This window comes from Microplitis demolitor, chromosome 6, assembly GCF_026212275.2.
Source record: "Microplitis demolitor isolate Queensland-Clemson2020A chromosome 6, iyMicDemo2.1a, whole genome shotgun sequence".
NCBI lineage: Eukaryota > Metazoa > Arthropoda > Insecta > Hymenoptera > Braconidae > Microplitis > Microplitis demolitor.
Window position 1 is genome coordinate 10,325,510 of NC_068550.1, and position 19,933 is coordinate 10,345,442.

At 30.0% G+C, this 19,933-nt stretch overlaps 1 protein-coding gene across 2 annotated transcripts in view; it reads left to right on the forward strand.

Moving 5' to 3' along the window:
* Positions 1–8,851: 8,851 nt before the first annotated feature.
* LOC103570409 (uncharacterized) overlaps positions 8,852–19,933 on the forward strand; it is a 66,363-nt gene continuing 55,281 nt past the window's right edge. Inside the window, exon 1 of one of the 2 annotated variants that reach the window (XM_014443195.2) lies at positions 8,852–9,016. The gene's annotated coding sequence lies outside the window, so the exon portion shown is untranslated. The remainder of the gene's footprint in view (positions 9,017–19,933) is intronic. The other variant, XM_014443196.2, reaches the window with a different exon arrangement.

A 19,933-nucleotide genomic window follows, 5' to 3' on the forward strand; every position in this document is an offset into this window, starting at 1 on the left:
TATCAGGTTAACCTTATTTCAAATAAGATCCCAATTAGGATATCCTGAAGAAGAACTAATGTAAATGTAACGCTTAAGACTCATGAGATCCTTATCCGAATCTTCTCATTGAATCCTCACCAGCATTACCTTATCAGATCCTTACCAGGATATCTTCATCAAATCCTTATCAGGGTTGCCTTATTTGTAATTATTCAAAAAAAATATTAAATTGCGAAAAAAAAAATATGAAAATTTTGATTCGATCGGGAATGTTATATATTGTATTGAGAGCATTAACGAGAGGAAGTAAACATGTTTTTTATTGATGAAAAAATCCCGCTGACTGCTGGAGCTCGAACCTGCGTTCTTCCGATTCAAAGTTCTTGATGCTATCCACTGCGCTGACATACATATGTGATCTTGCAAATATAAATGTATCCATTATGATGTTAAAGAATAACTGATGAAGTAGTAAAAAATCCGTGCTGCAATGATTGACGTGATTTTCATATAATATTCTTTTGTATTTTGTTTCATTTTTAGCCACTAAATTAAACATTTAAAGAAATTGGGTAATTTTTTGAAATGTATCGAACAGAATTTACAAGATGCATTTTAATTTTGACAAAGCAATAGATTGAAAAATTTAAATTTCTTGGATAAAAAATTTAAATTGAAAAAAAATTTCTTCCCTAATTATATTAAGAATTATAAATAATGATTAAAAAAAAAAAATTATTTCTCAATAAATAATTTAAATGGTGGATAAATGAAAAAAAAAACAATTATAAAAAATTAAAAAACTCTTTTGAGAACAATTTTTTTTTAAATTATTATTTTACTGAAACAATAAATGACGAAAAAAATTTTTGAAAATTATTCAATCTGTCTATTTGTTTATAACTACACGGAAAGAAAATTATGGGAAGTATTCCTATGTATTATGTGAATGGTTCCCATAATGGTATAGGAATTGTACCCATACTAGTATGGGGATGGTTCCTATATATTATGGGAACCATCCCTATGATAGTATGGGAAAAGTTCCTATACCACTCTGGGAACCATTTCCATAATGGTATGGGAATAGTTCCTATACCATTATGGAAACCATTGCTATTATTTCATAAATTGTTTTTTTTTCGCAAAATAGTGTAGAAATTTCCCTCCTGGTATGGAAAGATTCAAATGAAGCTTTTTTGAAAGTTCGAGATTTTTTCCAAATTTGAGATTTTATCGAAATTTAAATTTTTATTTCCAAAATTTAATTTTCTTGAATATTCTGTAGAGGAGAGTGGGGTCAATTGAACCACGGGGCAATTGAACCAGTAAGCTTAAAAAATCGAAAAAAATATCAAAATAAGTCGTCCTCATGGAATTATATTTCAATACACTAAACCTCAGTCTGACCAAAATTTTGAACCAATATGATGATTTACTTTTAAAAAATTCAAGTTTTTGTGTTTTTAGGCATCTGAACTTTGTTTTTCAGCTCTTGACAAATTGTTTAATAATTTTTTAATTTTCAAATGTAATCTTAAAAACTTTTTTGTGATAGCTTCTTACATATATTAGTCATAAATTTCAAACTTTACTTCTTGTAAAATAGTTCTTGAATATTTTTTTTTTAAACTAATTATTTCAATAAAATCATATGGGGTCAATTGAACCAGTACTCTCGGGGACGTTTGAACCACACGAATCACACTGTGAGCATCAGACATGCGCGCGCATCTTGACAGAATGTGAAAACAAGCTAAACTAACCAAGAAAAAAAATAATTATATTGACAGAAGTTTTTAAAGTGATTGTTTTAACATATAATGTTATATAAAATAATAAATATTATTAGAAGTGTTGTAATTTTAGTTTTAAGCTGTAATGAATAGTAAATTATTCATTAAAGTCATTCGTTTGTGGTTCTAATACTCTTGGTTCAATTGTCTCCGACTAGTGGTTCAATTGCCCCCGCAAAGGGGACGATTGAACCATTTGATGCAGTTGTACAATTTCGTATTTATTGAAAATTTTTATCATTTGTCAAGTTATGTGCTTACGAGAAATGATAGTCTATATAATGAATTTTAATTTCGTCGAAAAAAAAATATCTTTTTGCTTTTATTCATATAAAAAAAATATGTCAAAGTATTTTTGGTTCAATTGACCCCACTCTCCCCTACTGACAAAAAATTTCTGTTAAAAATTTTAACGTTTTTGGCCAAATACGAATTTTTTTTCCTTCTTTGAATTTTCGTTTTTATGTTTAATAATATTTCTGTGTCGTGTAGAAGTGATTTCCACACTTTTGTTTCAATTAATATTTTCAGAATAGTATAGGAACCATTCCCATAATATTATAAGAACCATTTCCATAATGGTATGGGTATTATTTCCATAATTGTAGGAACTATTCCAATAATTATGGCTAACATTCCTAGAATTATAAGAACTGCTCCCATAATTTATGGTCGACATTCCTAAACTGGTATAGGATGAAATTCCACAAAATTATGGGAACCATTCCCATAATTTTCTTTCCGTTTAATTTTTAAACAATGAATGAAAAAATTTTTTTAGCCAAGCTACTGAACGCAATATATTAATACAAAAGCAACCAAAATTTAAGATTCAACAAAAAAAAACTTTTTTGTAACATTTGCTGGATATTTCAATTTTTGATTACTTTGAAAATTCATTATAAACAAATGAAAATACTTTTATAAGCTTTTAGAACGGAATCTTGTTCATTATTTATATGACAAGAGCTCCACAAAAGAAAAAAAATTTATAGACACATTTTTAACCCTTTTCAAAAGATTTTTCAAAAACTCGTCTCCAAAAAATTTCTTTATTAACAATTAAATAACTTAAACAGTAAATAAGAAAAATTTTTTCGACATTTTAAGAGTTATTTTATCACTTTCATTCAATGGTATAAATATTCAGTCAAGACAACTGAAAATTAAGCTGTAAAACTTTCATTAACTGCCGTCATTTTTAAACAAAAGATACTAAATAAATAGTAAACAAAACATAATTGATTCAGTAACTTAATATTTTTTTTATGAATATTGCCCATAAATAAAACTTTTATACGTCCATGATTTAATGTACTTTTGTTCTTGCAAATTTTTAAAACTAAAAATTTTTTAAGTTCAAGAATTAATCTAATTTGGTCTGCCTGTAACACAATTGTTTTTTAGAATAACAAATCGTAAACAGCTTAAAATTTTTGTAAAAGATCAAAAATAGATCAAATATTCCAATTAGACTAAGTCAGATCAAATTTTCCAGTCCGGGTAGATCAAAAACAGATTAAAATTTTTATAGAAGTTTAATAACAGACCAAGTAGTCCAAATACAGTCCATCAGTTAGACCAAAATCTGATCAAATTTTTCGACCCGAGTAGTTGCTGTCTTGCGATCGTCATCATTACAAATTTGTATTGCAAGTATTATCATCCCTAATGAAAATGATCATAAAGTTCAAAAACTCAAAAATATTCGACTAAGATAAAAAAAAAATTTCTCCATCTTGTGAAGATTAGAAATTATTTGGATATATGTATTAGGGTGTCCGTTATTTACCAAATTAGATTTTTTTACTTGGCCATGATATAAACCATTTATTTGTGATTAAAAAATAATAATAAAAAAAAAAAAGTTTATTCTAATGCCGTTTAACCCTGCCTAAGTAATGATACATTCTCATATTAGTACAATGAGAAAAATTTTATTACTTGCTTCAAAATAAGTGCACAGCAATGACTAATACATCTTTTATAGGAAATTTCCCGCTCTTCAGAAAAGGGTTCGTATATTTTTTTTGTGAATCTAACTGTTTAAGAGATATTGAAGGTCAAAGTTTGATTTGTTAAAAAAAATTAGCGTTTTTGTTTAAAATTTAATAATTCTCCAACACCTAGACATAAAATTAAGCGCTATAAATTTTTTTGTAGGAAATTTATCGCTCTTCAAAAAAGGTCTCCTACACTTTTCTTGTAAGTCCAAAAATTTAAATGACATCGAAGCTCAAAGTTGATAGATTTAAAGAATAATGTTTTTCGATTAAAATTCTATAACTCTTCAGCAAACGGATATTTACTCGGATTCTTGACAATTATTTGTCGGAAATTTGCCGCTCTACAAAAAAGGAGTCTTTGATTTTTTTGATGAACTGAACCGTTTAAAAGATATTTAAACCTTAAGTTAAAGGCATTTTTTTATCATCAGAGCAAAATTTTGAGTAAGTTTGTAAAACTTTTCTTTCAACTTAAAGTTTAAATATCTATTAAACGGTTGAGTTCACCAAAAAAATCAAAGAGACTTTTTTTGTAGAACAGTCAACTTCCAATAAAAAACCGTTGAAAGCCTGAGTAAATATCTATCAGCTGAAGAGTTATAGAATTTTAATCGAAAAACATTATTTTTTAAATTTATCGACTTTGAGCTTCGATACTACTTAAATGGTTGGATTTGCAAAAAAAGTGTAGGAACTCTTTTTTGAAGAGCAATAAATTTCCTACAAGAAAATTTCTAGCGCTCAATTACATGTCAAGGATTTAGAGAGTTATCGAATTTCGAACATAAACGCCAATTTTTTTAAACAAATCAAACTTTGATCTTCAATATCTCTTAAACAGTTTGATTCACGAAAAACACATATGAGTCCTTTTTTTAAGAGCGGGAACTTTCCTACAGAATTATGCATTAGCTGTGCATTTATTTTTAAGCAAGTAATAAAATTTTTCTAATTGTACTAAAGTGAGAATGCATCATTACTAAGGAAGGGTTAAACGGCATTAAAATAAACTTTTTTATTTTCTTTTATTATTTTTGGATCATAAATAAATGATTTATATCATGGACAAGTAAAAAAATCTAATTTGGTAAATAATGAACACTAAACTGTTTCAAATTAGGGGTCTATTTTTATTTTTTTGATAAACATTGAAAAATCGAAAGGGTATGTTAAAATATGGAGACAGTTAAAATTTGAGCTCTTAATATTGATATTTAGAGGTGGCTATTGATAATTTTCTATTTTTCATTTAGTAACATGGTAAAAAATACATAACTTCTGAAAAAATCAAGATACAAAAAACCTCTCCTTAAACATTCTGTAGCGAATTTACTGATTTACAAAAAAAATCTTTTATGATTTTTGCATAAATTCAACCATTCACAAGATATCCGACGTCAAAGTTTGATAGAATTCAAAGAACTTGTTTTTGCTCGTTTTGAATTTTATATCATGTCAACTAATGAGAAATCAGAAATTCTCGATATTTTTTTTTTATAGGAAATTGAATGCTCTACAAAAAAAGCTTCTTATCATTTTTTTATAAATCCATCTGTTCAAAAATTATTGGAGCTTGAAGTCAAGTTAGAGTAAATTTCGAGATCTTTTTACTCTTCCGGTGAAACTATCGGACTAATCATAAAATCATTGAATCTTTTTTGTAGGCAATTTTATTTCCTACAAATTACCTCTTACAAATTTTTTTTAAAATTTGGCATTCTCTTCTAGTTATTTCCGTTTTAATATCGAGCTCTTAAAATCGATCAGAACACTTTTTTTAGGAGCTTGGCATTAAAATGGAAATAACTAGAAGAGAATACAGAATGTAAAAAAAATTTATCAGAAGTAATTTGTAAGAAATAAAATTGCCGACAAAAAAGATTCTATGACATTTTATGATTAGTCCGATAGTTTGACCGGAAAAGTAAAAATATCTCCAACTTTACTTCGAGCTCTAATAACTTTCGAACAGATGGATTCATCAAAAAATGATAAAAGACTTTTCTTGTAGAGCATTCAATTTCCTATAAAAAAACTATATCGGAAATTACTGAATTCTCATTAGTTGATATGGTATAAAATTCAGAACGAGCAAAAACAAGTTCTTTGAATTTTATTAAACTTTGACGTCGGATATCTTGTGAATGGTTGAATTTATGCAAAAATCATAAAAGACCTTTTTTGTAGATCAGTAAATTTGCTAGAAAAAGTTTTAGAAAAGATTTTTTGTATCTTGATTTTTTCGGAAGTTATGTATTTTTTACCATGTTACTAAATGAAAAATCGAAAATTATCAATAGCCACCGCTAAGTATTAATATTAAGAGCTCAAATTTTAACTGTCATCATATTTTAACATACCCTTTCGATTTTTCAATGCTTATCAAAAAAATAAAAGTAGTCCCCTAATTTGAAACATTCTAATGAGCACCCTAATATATATATGGAAATATATATAAAAGGGGGGGAGCAAAATGGGCCCCCCAAAATTTTTAGCATGAAAAGTGTTTGGGATGAGGGGAGGAGCAAAATGGGACATAGAGGCAAAATAGTCCTCTCTAAGTTTTTAACATAAACAGTGATGGGGGGGGGGGGAATAGGCTGGCTAGACTTAAAAAACTACGAATATTTTTAGCCAAACAAATTCCTAAATTTTTTGAATTAATTGAATAGTAATTCAACAGAAAAGTTTAAATTAAGTTATTCCATGGTCCAAATCTTCACTTTCAACTTTTTTATCCTAACCACATAGCAAAGAGTTTTTAACCATAAAACGAGCGAGAAACATTAATAGAGTTTTGTTGGGGGTCCGTTTTACCTAACTTCTCAGGATTTTTTAACTTTGATAGACACAGCAAATTAACACCAAAAACTCAGCAGAAGGAAAAAAAACATGCTAAAAATTTCACATTATAGAAATTTCTTGGGGGGGGGGGGATCATTTTGCCCCACATTTTTGAATTTTTTTTTTTAATAAAAAAGTAAAACGAGTAAAGAAAACGGATTTGAAAATTTTTTTCTTAAGGCGCCCATTTACCCCCCCCCCCCCCACCCTTACTCCTACGTATTTATATATTTATATATATTAGGGTAATACAAAAAATAAGAAACTTTTATTGTTTTCTCGCAAATATATTTAAAAGTTTCATTTAGCCAAGTAAAGACGCCTATGAAAATTAGAGCTCTTAATATTAATATTAGAAAATCCGCATTGCACTTTTCTATTTTCATGAAAATAACATGGAAAAAATTTTTTTTGAGTCTTCTGATTTTTGTAAGTAGCTAACAATGAGTCATAGGAATAATCGGCAGGCATACTTTTGTAAGTAATTAAATGCTCTATGAAAATAGTTTTTATCATTTTTTGATAAATATATTTTGTCAAAAGTTATTTAAAGTTGAACACGAACTAAAGGGTAATAAAAATATTACTGTGCTGCATAGGCATACTTACTTGACCTTTCTCTCCGTGTATTTTGAATTGATCAAAAAATATAATTTTTTATATAATTCAGATATTAACTTTAACACAAAACGATATATGTTGGAATATATATTTCATATACGTAGCACATATTTTTATATTTGTGGGACATATAATTCATAGATGTTTGCATATATTTTGCGCATATAAATACTTCGATGCATGTAAGCAAACCAAGTTTTAAGGCGATGCCACAATGAGAAGTACCTAGATCCCTATTTCAAGCCTGGCCACCCTTCGGAAATGTACTGGACAGTATAAGGAAGTGGCACACCGAGTCTCAAGGCGATCCTACGGAGGCAAGGACCTAGACCCATTTTTCAAGTCCGGCCACTCTAGGGCAATCTAGTAGACCCTAAAAGGGATAGGCACACCAAGTTTCAAAGCGATCCTACGGAAGCAAGGACCTAGACCCCTTTTTCAAGCCCAGCCACTCAAGGGCAATGTAGTAGACCTTAAGGGGGGTACGCATACCGAGTTTCGAGGCAATCCTACGGAGGCAAGGATCTAGACCCATTTTTCAAGCTCGGTCACTCAAGGGCAATGTAGTAGACCCTAAGGGGGGGAGGAACACCAAATTTCAAGGCGATCCTACAGAGGCACGTTTGTTAATGATCTTCCTTATTCACTAGTAAATCAAATTATATAATTAATTTCCGATCGCAGCGCCATCTCTTTATTAGAACATTTTTTATCCTCCAGGCAATACAGTTTTTATTTTTTTTAGTTATTTTTTTCCTCGCTAGATTGCCCTGCCGTCAAATTATTGAAGACGACATTTTTTAACCGGGACAATGAACCACCGGGATTTTGCCACACCGGGACTTTGGCATACATCCAATTATTCGTTCAAAATCTTTCAATGTATTTTTATAAATATAAGCTGTCCACTATGTTGATGACATATGATAATGTAGAAATTTTTTTTTTACATTCCGATATCGATGATTGGAAATTTTTACATTTAACATCCCTAATAGCCAGACATTGCTCTACAAGTGTTGTAGAGCAACACTTTCAGCTAACTTAAGGAGAAAGTTTCTGGCAAACCTTGGCTGTATAATATTTTCCTTTAAGTTGGCTTCAGAATACGGCAGTAGCTTGAATGTAACGCCAGAAAAACTTGCTGTCAATTTGAAGTGAAACTTTCAATCAACTTAACGTCATTGTCTGACGTTAATACTGATAATCAAATTAAATAGAAAGTTGCAGACAATTTACTGTCTACTTAAAGGTAACTGCCTGCTCTCTAACACTTACCTTTAAAATACGGCAGTAGCTTGTAGTTAACTTATGGTTAGGGTGGCTATCAGGGATCGATGTATCGAATTCCTAGTGCATCGATAGTTCAAGCATCGATAAATATTATGTATCCCTAGCGAGTATAGATTGACATGCACCATGGCTTCAATTATAATCAGAAAATTAAGTCATTACTGCGCTTGCGCGTTAGTGTAAATTCATAGACTTTATCATCAGTGATGCCAGAACGTGGGATTTTTTCCCCCCTCCTGCCATTACACTCCATACTATTCCACCACAGGAAGGGGTAAAAAAATCCCACGTTCTTGCATCACTGTTCACCATAGCCAAGTAGTAATAGATCATTTTTTTGTGGAGTTAACTTCATTAATACATCCAATTATTTTTTTAAATAATATTGTTGGAAATAAAAATTTATATTCAAAGATTTAAAAAAAAATAGTTACTTGTGGCTTAATAAATAAGCAGGGAAACATTTTTAAGTAGGTAAGCAATACTTTATTTTTGTAAAGGTTAGATTGTTTTGCAACCTATACATACCCGCTTGGCATGATTGTCAGAAAGTCATTTTATTGGTATCATAAAGTTATCTAGAAAATTACGTTATGATTCTGATATTAAAAAGATATCTTTCTGACATTAATGCCGAGCGGGTATACAATTATTAGTTGAATCGACCATCGATATAGTTGCTACGGAAATACGTATTGCTGCATTAACATTACATACTGTTATTTAAAATCCGGATTGCTAAGTTACCTATTTAGATTGCTATGAGAATAGACTGCGAAATTGCTATAATAGCAGTCTGTAAAGAAATCGTTAAAACAGCAATACTAAGTATGGGAAATATTACGAAATAGTATGGCTATATTAACAATACTTTTGTTGGCAATCCCTCGCGGACTTGGAATTACTGTAAAATCACAGTGAATTCACTTTCACCGTAATTTTACGGTGTATTTACGGTGATTTCATCGTGAATTCACAGTGATTTTGTGCCATTTTGTCATTGTGATTTAGTAGTGATTTCACTGTGATTTTACTGTGAGTTAACAGTAAATTAATGGTGATTTCACCATGATTCCACGGTCAATTAATGGTGATTTTACCATGATTCCACAGTAAATTAATGGTGATTTTATAGACCCTGATTAAACAAAACGATTTGTGACGATTAAAAACGATTAAAAATTAAATCATCATTAATCGTCATGGATTTTCAGATTTAATCGTCCCAAATCATCAAAAGACGATTTATTATTTTACTATTAAAAACGAGTAATGACGATTAAAATTTCAAATCGTCTTTAATCTTCATTCGAAAAATTTAATCGTTTTTAATCATCAATTGACGATTTATGATGATTTAAAACGATTAAAACAGTTTTAATCGTCACAAATCGTTTTGTTTAATCAGGGGAATTAGATATAATCATATATAACGCTGAGAAAAAATCACAGATGATTATATAAAATTATATATAGTTATATACAATTATATATACTTATATCTAGTTATATATAATCATATACACTACTGGAAAAAATTAAAGGATAAAAAAAAAATTCCAAATTTTTGGGTGATTTTCAACAGGCCGTAACTTTGAGAGAAATGGTCATACAAGAAATAAAAAAAAAGGAAATTGTACCTCTAAATGTCTACTTTTTGGATTAGAACTTTAAAATTTTGCAGCGTCAGCGGTTTTTGAGGAGACAGTTGAACCAAGCAATTTAATCATGATACAAAAAATTTTTTTTAAAGATTCAGAAAATTAAAATTTTCTTGCACCTAGTAAATAATTATCTTAAATCAAAATTATTTTTTCCTCAAGTCAGCAAATTTTTATACCTAATTAAAAAAAATTTGTACTCCTTTAAAGAGTTTTTTTTTTAAATATGAGAGATGTTTTTTTTAAGAAACATGGGTTAGTTTTTTAAAGCAATATTACATTTGTTTATTACATTATGAGGAAAATCGATCAGTACGTGTTTTTTTTTAAATCGACAATATGTACTCAAAAGTTTAAATTTCAATAGAAGCGTGGTTCAAAAAAATTTTTAAATATTTTTTACTCTGAAAAGATATCTGAAAATGAACATTTTTTGTCTCTATGAAAATTTTATTTAAATCACTTTTCGCGAAGTTACAGGCGTTTGAAAAAAAAAAATATACATTTTTCCAAATTCGATATTTCGAAAACGGTTGGGGGAAAAAATTTGACAAAAATCATGAAGACCTCTTTCAACCTATGCTAAAAGATAAAAAAGTTACAAAGAAATCCGAGGTTCAAAAGCTAAATGTTGTCCGATTTGGCGTGGAACGCCCTATATGTATGTAGGAGAGGGAAATCACCGGTGCTATAAGCAGTAGTGGAAGTAATTCAGTGTTCGCTACGAGATCGCGCCCATCATTTGTAGTGTCCCTGGTAAGAAACTTATTTCAGAACTCTTAAATTCTAAACTTGAGAATATTCTGGCCCGGGTACTCTTCCGTTATTTGACAGAGTGATAAGTACCTTTTTTGATGATAATATAGTACATCCTATATTACAAAATGACAAAAATATTTAGGTTCAATGTTTCCATGAATAATTTTTCTTAGAAAATAAACTTGGACTTTCAAAAAAAAATGAGTTAAATAAAAAGTATTGAGTCTCTACTGTACAAAAATTCACAATATATTTAATTGATTGCATAGGAATTTAATTGTATATAGTTCTATATAATTATATATAGTTATATATAATTATGTAGGGCCATTTTTTATATGTAATTATACATAAGATGCCCGATGAAAAATAATTTTGTCTCATTATATATGACTATATATAATCAGATCTGAAAATTGGCCAGATCTGATCATCTACAATCTTATATAAGTATATATAAGTATAGATATCATTCATGAACAAATATAGCTATTTATAAAATCTCAATTAAAATATAAATTATTAATTAAATAATTTAATTGAGATTTATTGTTTTTATTATTATAATACTTGGTAATATTTAAATAAGAAACAAATACATAAATTATTGATTGAACCGCTATTTTACTAAAAGTCACCCACTCAATTTATATCCCACGTCGATGCTGCTTAGCTTTGGTTATTGCTGGATTATAGTCTGATCCTCTAGCCTGCTATCTACTTAAAAATATGAAAAATTCATGGCATTACTTAACTAAAATGATCAAATTGTTATATCCTACGTAAATAATGCATCTAATAATAAATTTGGTTTCGAACATAAATTACAATACAATCCATTACATAGACATTACGGTGCGTCATTTTGGAGCAACATTTTTTTTTTAAGTGCATGTGGAAAAAAGTCGTTGTTAGACACAAAAACGGATTTGTCGCGCAAGAAAAAAAATTCTATGTAAATTACAGTTCTAGCTCATCGAAAAATTCGATTTTCCATTTAAATAACACGGGATAATTTTTAACTTCCTGCTAAGTAAATTGAAAATTTTAGAAAATTCGGGAAGTTATTGGTTTCGGCTAAATTTTTCGAAAATGTAATTTCTATCAGATCTTGACGTTTTGAGGTTCTAGGAAGCTATTTTGATTAATTTCAAGATGATGTCCGAGTGTATGTATGTGTGTGTGTACGTATGTACGTACGTATGTAAATATTCTGTAACTTTTGAACGGACCAACCGATTTTGATCTCCACGGTGGTATTCAGCGCAGCATATTAATTCCTACTAACTGTGAAAAATTGAGCTTGATCGGTAGGGCTCATTTTGAGATATTCCAAAAATAAAATTTATTTAAAAATGTTTTTTTTTGGATAACTTTTAATGTGCTCGTGGGTTGATTCCAAAATCTTATCAACTCTAAAACTTTATAAGCAACGCCGAATGCCACCCCAACCATCAAAATTGGTTCATTCGTTAAGAGAAACCATTAACGGAAAGCAAGAAAAAACATTTCTTTTTGGTTTTCTTGAAATATCTCAACATGACTAGATAAATCAATTTCAAAATCTTATCAGCTTCAGAACACAATAAAACGCGTCGATTACCACTTCAACCGTCTTGATTGGTTAATTCGTTCAAGAGATGTCGTTGATGAAAGAAATAGTAAAAAAGTTTTTTTTTTCGGAAACAACGGCATACAAATGTATTTTCCAGCTCGAAGATATATTCACAACAACTTTTTCGAGCTCAAGGAACTTGAAAACAGCGGGGTTTTCGAGCTGGCCCACAGAGTCAACCGATGGACCGATTTTTTTTAAGATTTGTGTATTTTAACTCGTTAACACATCAATCGATCGAATAGACTAATACACATTTTTTTTTTAAATTGAACATTCTACAAAAAAGTTTTTTAATCATTTTTTAATAAATCTATCTGTTCAAAAGTTATTAAAGCTCGAAGTCAAGTTATGGTAAATTTCGAGATCTTTTTATTTTTCCGGTGAAGCTATCAGACTTATTGCAAAATGTTATAGAATCTTTTTTGTTGATAATTTTATTTTCTAAAAATTATTACGAGTAAAGTTTATTTAAGTTCTGCATTGTTTTCTAGCTATTTTCATTTTAACTTCAAGCTCTTAATAAAGGAGTGATCTGATTAATTTAAAAAAATCGACATTAAAATGAAAATAATTAGAAAACAATGCGAAATTTAAAATACCTTTACTGAAAATAATTTGTACAGAATAAAATTGTCAACAAAAAAAGACCCTATAACATTTTGTGACAAGTCTGATAGTTTCGCCGGAAAAGTAAAAAAGATATGGAAATTTGCTATAACTTGAATTTGAGCTCTAATAACTTTTGAACAGATGGATTTATCAAAAAATAATAAGAAACCTTATATTTAGAGCGTTAAATCCCAGGTGAAAATATTTAGCCAAAAAAGGGCCGAAACAGCTTAATTTGAGCAAACTCACGCCGTTACTATAAAATTATATTGAAAGAGGCCGAAAGTTGGCCGAAAACACGCCGAAAAATTTATTTTTCCCTCCGTTTTCTTATCTTGTGGTATTATTAAAAAAATTGCGGCTTAAAAATTTGAATTTGTATAAAAGTTACAATGACGTTTGTAAGATGTCACCACGATTGTGACGTTCCGTCATTTTGCAGTCTGGTGGTAATATGGAACGAACCTTAAAGGGCAATGAATAATATTTGCCTGTTAAAAATCAATTTATTTGCTCATCGTAGGATCCGAACCAAGCTTGGTGAGTATTTGAATTCAAGGACGAAAGTGTTATCCACTCGACTACAGGCACTGGTTAAATTTTATATTATTTGACTGCCTAAAATTCTAAAGAATCTTAAATTAGGAATAGTCATTAAGTGAAAACTGTATTTTTGGAGGGATGATGATTTTTTTGTAGTCTCGGAGACTAAAAATCTCACCTATGAAAAAAATTTCAGACTGATAAAAACATTAATATTTGAAATTCTAGGATATCCTTTGGTAGATGTGACCATTAATAGTAGTTTCGTTACTTATCGGAGGGTGGTAATTTTTTGTTGACTCTACAATCGAGGAGAATCTTAATACTCTTGCAGTATTTTTTTTTTCTTTTAAACTAAAAGTCATAGACCATTTCTGTAAAAGATATCTTAAAGCTTGTTTGATGAGCTTCAATTTTTTAACTTAAACTTTATGTTTCGACTATTTCTTCCAATTATTTGATAGTCTTGAAAGTTTGGATAGAATAAAAAAATTAGGAAGAAATGGTTTTCATTCCGAATAACTCATGTATTTTCCATTATAATCTAGCTCTGTCAGTTATATTTCGTTGTAAAAGATATAATCTGTGATCCTTATAAATATTTTATATTTTCAAAGTCTATATATATACATATACATCAGTATCATATACCTCTTTAACCTTTCTCGTATTTTAACTTATTAATTAGAGAAAAATATCAATTATAACTGGTATTTACCTATTTGTTTATTAATCTATCATGAACACAATCACCAATTTTATGAAAAATCTTTGAGTTCAATATTTAATCCTTCATTTCTAAATATCTAAATATTAGTTAGCGCCGTTTTTGATAAACTTAATGAATTTATAAATCTTGATTTTTTAAAGAATTATGTAAGTTTTCATCAATACATATTTTGTTACATCTGTATATTTTCATTTCTAACCCTGTTTACTTGAAACTAGTTTGTCAATCCGAGATCGTAGAAATACGCGATTAAATTAGTATTGCTCGTACATTTATATCCAAATATATAAAAATACTAACAATATTTAAAGTGCAGATTGAAAATCTCGGATTGAAAAATTGACCTCTAAAAAATGGCTTCAACCATAGCAAAAAAGTACAAGGGCCGCCTTCGTTTTAAACAAAGCGCGAGCTACCGAAAAGTCAGAGAGGTGCTGAAAATTTTCGAAAAATCTACCTTCCATTCTGGCTGCCAGATGGCATTTTTTTTACTTGTGGAATAGTTGTAGTAGTTACTTATATGTTAGTAGTTACTTATATGCCGAAAAAAAAAATTATCGGATTCCATACGTGGTTTCAGTTGATTTTCTATATAGTAACTGTAACCAAATTTTTAGTACTGTTTTTTTTCCGTATAAAATTTGTTAATGGCCCTCACTGTTCGGATTGATCAACTTGCCCTATTTTTTTTTCTCTTCAAACAGTAACTAAAAATTTTCAAACAAAAAAAATTTTTTTTTGGTCCTCATTCCCACGTATAGAATAATAAGTAGTTCAAATTATACTATTATAAAAAGATTAGAAGATTTTCTATTTATTGTTCAGCTCGATGAGTGCCATTTTAAATTTCGATATAAATCAATTTTAAAAGTAAAAGGGGTTTCTCACCAGGCTATACTATGCACACAGTCACATTATCTATCCCTCTCGTTACACACACCCAGCAATGTACACGGACGGAACGTAATGGTTTAGAAAATCAAGTTCTTGTAGGTCGTCGATAATTCCATCCCATATTCAGTATTCCTAGCTCCCTTATATCTCTACCTCAAACTACCATTCATCCTTGATTTTTTCTGACCTCTTTACCTTCAATCCCTCCCAAGATTTTATCATTAACTGATTATTTTTTTTTTTTCTACTCAGTTGAAAACTAATTTTCATTAGTTAATTTTACAAATATTTATGTACTTAATTATAGCTATTATAATTATTAGATTAACAACCATTAAATATCGTCACTGGCTGGAAGTAAGAACTATCATTATCACCTTTGACTTGGAATTATCTTACGTAAACAGACTTACTCATACAGAGTAGTGTCTTGTGAATTCAAGATAAAGTCACATCTTATCACAATCCCAGGTTTCTGGAGCTTATATACTTTACTATATATATATATATTCAATTTTAGCTTCAATTCATTTAACATGCTTTTTTGTATTATCATTTCTGAGACATTAAGCATATTGGTTCTTGACAAGGCTTCAACATCAAAGTCACTTTATATTTACATCTTTCGTTCTAATTGTCAGACATACAATTTATAGGTACTCAGAAAGAAAAAGTAACTTCCCGTGAAAAATGATTCATACATGGCCATTTATGGCCGTATATGGCTCATAAATGGGCATATATGACAATGTATAGACATTCAGATTTTATATAAAAAATTTGAGCTGACTATTACAATTACTTATAAACAGGATGTTGTAGTGTAAAAAAAATAGGAAATTTTTTTGACATCAATAAAAGCATACTGATGATTATATTTTGCTTTTTCGAAAGTGATTACATTCTTTCAATCTTACGTAGCACAACTAAACTTCATTGTAACTGTCGGTTGCATAGCCTAGTCGTCAAAGTGTCAGTCTCTTGTACGGACGGTCCCGGGTTCGAATCCTAGTGAAGCGGGTGCGGTCATTAGTAAGTCTAGCGTTTTTCTCTGAATTAAAAATTTTCAATTCGATTAGGAATTCAATTATTCGCATATCTGATAATCTCTGCGTCGCCGGATTGAAAAAAAAAAAAATAATTTTTTTTAATTTAGTTAAAATTTCTATACATAGTCATATCAAGTCACATATAGCCGTATCAAGCTATGTATGGTCATACATGGCCATATTTGGCCAATTTACATGCATGATCATGTATGGTCATTTATGGCCATGTCTGGCCAATTTTAATACATGACAATGTATGATTCATTTTTCACGGGTTGGTTCAAGTAAATTATTTTCTTCAAAATATTAATCTTGTTTCAAAACATCGAATCTATTCAATTAAAAAAAAAATTCAATCTTGAATAAATAAATTATTACTCTTCAATGGAGAATAAAAATTTTTTTATTAAAAATTTTAATCTTGAAAGAAGCGGTTTTTGTTTTCAAACAAAATGTATATTTATTTCTCCCAAGAATTTTTTTCTCTTGGTTTGAGGACGATAATATTGACTCAGGATAATACTGACTTAGTTTGAGTATGGCGAATTTTTGAAATCAGGATATTCTTTACTCATTCAGAAATATACAAATATATTTTTTAAAATGATTAATCAGTTTATTACTACAATATATATTATAACGCAAAAATTGTACACACTATACGCTAAATTTTGCGCTACAACTTCGTTCTCTATTGTAACAGGGTAATTTTCAACCTTGCCAAATTTGGCCCCTTTATTAATTGATCTTAATAAGGGCGCCACTGGAAGATAAGACTCGGCCTTCCAGAACCGGAGATGTTAAATTTAGAAAATTCAGGGTCGTTGAATTTTACAAGAGTGAGAAAGGATGAGGAATTAAATTTATTACACAATATTTTCATTAATATAATTAGCAATTTTATTTATCACAAAACAATTTTACCCACCGGATTTTACTTCACTTATAATTATTTTATTAACTAACGGAGTCGACCGGACTTTATTACATTGATTAATATGTCCCCTGGACTTTATGAATTAAAATATTTAATTGGCCACCGGCCTGATCCCCTGGATCTATTTAACACTGAGTCCCCTGGACTTATACAATTTTGGCAACCTGCTTGATCCCCTGGATCTATTTAACACTGAGTCCCCGGGACTTATTTATAATGGCCACCGGCCTGATCCCCTGGATCAATATTAAAACAAAATCGGCAACTTACCAGATCCCCTGGATCTAATTATTTCAAAATAATTGATTAAAAATTCCCTTGGAATCATTTTTTATCGCACACACACACACACACGCGCGTTAATTAATCTATTTACTGTCCACTGGATTTAACTCACACACACACAATTTAATTTTCTTCTAAAACTTTCCTTAAAATTTAATTTTAGTTATTCCTTAATCTTCTCTTTTGTATAACCGTTTACTTTAATTCATAAAAATTTTCCAGTATTAATTTTCCATCAAGTGATAGACTTTACTGACTCGAGCGACCGACGCTATCTCTCTCTGCTTCGCGCGTCTCAGTCTATCTCTCTCTATTTCGTGTCTTTCTTTCTTCGCATTCAATTTTAATTTCCTTTAACAATTTACGGACATCAACTTATTACTCGCAATTTTAATTAATTACAATCTCAATCTTTATCCCGATTTTTCAGCACTTGATTTTCAGTCTTATAAATTTTATCTTACTAAATTACCGATTAATTTATCATATAACAATGACTTAATAACTATTATAATTTCTGGCCTCTTGCTGAGAAATTTTACTCCTTAATTTATAATTAATGATTAATAAATTCTGGCCTCGCTGCCGAGAATTACTTTACCAAACACGTGGTTAATTATTATTTTATTTCTTTACAATAAATTCTGGCTTCCCCCACCGAGAATTTATTCTATCGGAGACGCTGGTTTATTAATACTTCCGATGGTTTTATACTTGATATTAATTAGTTTATTAATTCTGGCTTACCTGCCGAGAATTGATTTACGTACAGCACTACGATATTAACACTCAACTTTGCATTTGTTTACCGGATGATACCATTGGCGTCTATCTAGCTTCCCTTGGTCTTTCCTTGGTTTCCGGCCTTCTGGATAAGGCTCACGGCAGATGGACGTCCGTTAGGCTTGTCGGCTCGACCGACTCTCCCCGATTTTGCTGCTGTCCTGTTGTTATATCTTTTCAGCTCGGCCATTTCGGAAACTTTCTGAAAATGGTCTCCCCACTTAATTTTGGGACAGAAGTCCGAGCTTCTTCAAATAGCGCATCCGGCGACAAGTCGAAAAACTCAAACGAGTACTTATTTGGGGTTTCGGCTCGGGTATCTGACGAGCCGTGGGAAACCACGATTTTCCTTGATGATAAATTAAATTTTACCCCGTTACACTATCTTTAACCTCCAGTCTCAATACTATGAGGGCGCCAGATAATTTTTTATCACTGGAACCACCAAACCAGTAAATCATGATAATTAGATAAATTTTTGATCTGTGGAATTATCTCAAAACCACGTATGAATAAAACCGGAAAATTTCTGATCAGTAGAATTATCACCAAAACCACGCATACATAAGACTAAAGCTAAAACTTAACAAAATGCTCAGAACTTATAAGCAAAAACAAAACGGAGACTGGAAACTAAAAACAGAGTTACGGTATGCCATGCTGTCGCGCAGTGTGTAGGTTTATGGTGAGAGGGAGTGGTCCGGGTTATATCATTCCAAATTCATGTAGATTATTAGAAGATTTGCAATTTTTATTTAACAACTAATCCCAAAATCTCTATTTAACAATTAACAAAATACTGTAGCATCATACAAATAATTTTACTTTATAACAAAATACCGAATCCAAATATAATAATAAAATTAATCTTAACAGAAGTAAATTGACATCTCAGCGATGTGTTTCGAGACCTTAATAATAAATAAATAAATTAAATTAAGTAACTGGAGCCAGCTGATACTTGATTAGTATTCAGTGAACTAGACCAATAATGGAGGATCCGATACTCTAGAACATTTTCTTTAATAAAATCGAAAAACTAACATACATGGGTCTCATATTGATATTAATTAGGTAATAATTAGTTTAATAACTGAACATATTTCTTATAATTATTTTTATAAAATCATATTAACAATAAATCGTGAACTTGACTCTAGACTGTAACAATATTCTCAAAATTCTCTTAGATCTTACAACTTTTCTTTAATTAAAACGGTAGCATAATACCTCAAGACTCGGACTCAAACTCAATTAATTATTAATAATTACAATAATTAGTTCATACCTGATTACTGATGGATAAAATATCAAGCAACGTCTTACACTATTTTAAATAATACTTCTGTAACAATAATCTGAATCGGTAGCTTTCCGCAATGCCATGAACTGTAACGTCATTTCTAGACACGTCTGCTCCCATCCCTACTCCCCAAACTAAAACATTATCGCCATTTTTACCAACTCTATACTTCACTCCATAACTCCAACTCATTATGAAAGACTCAACAGGCAATAATTAA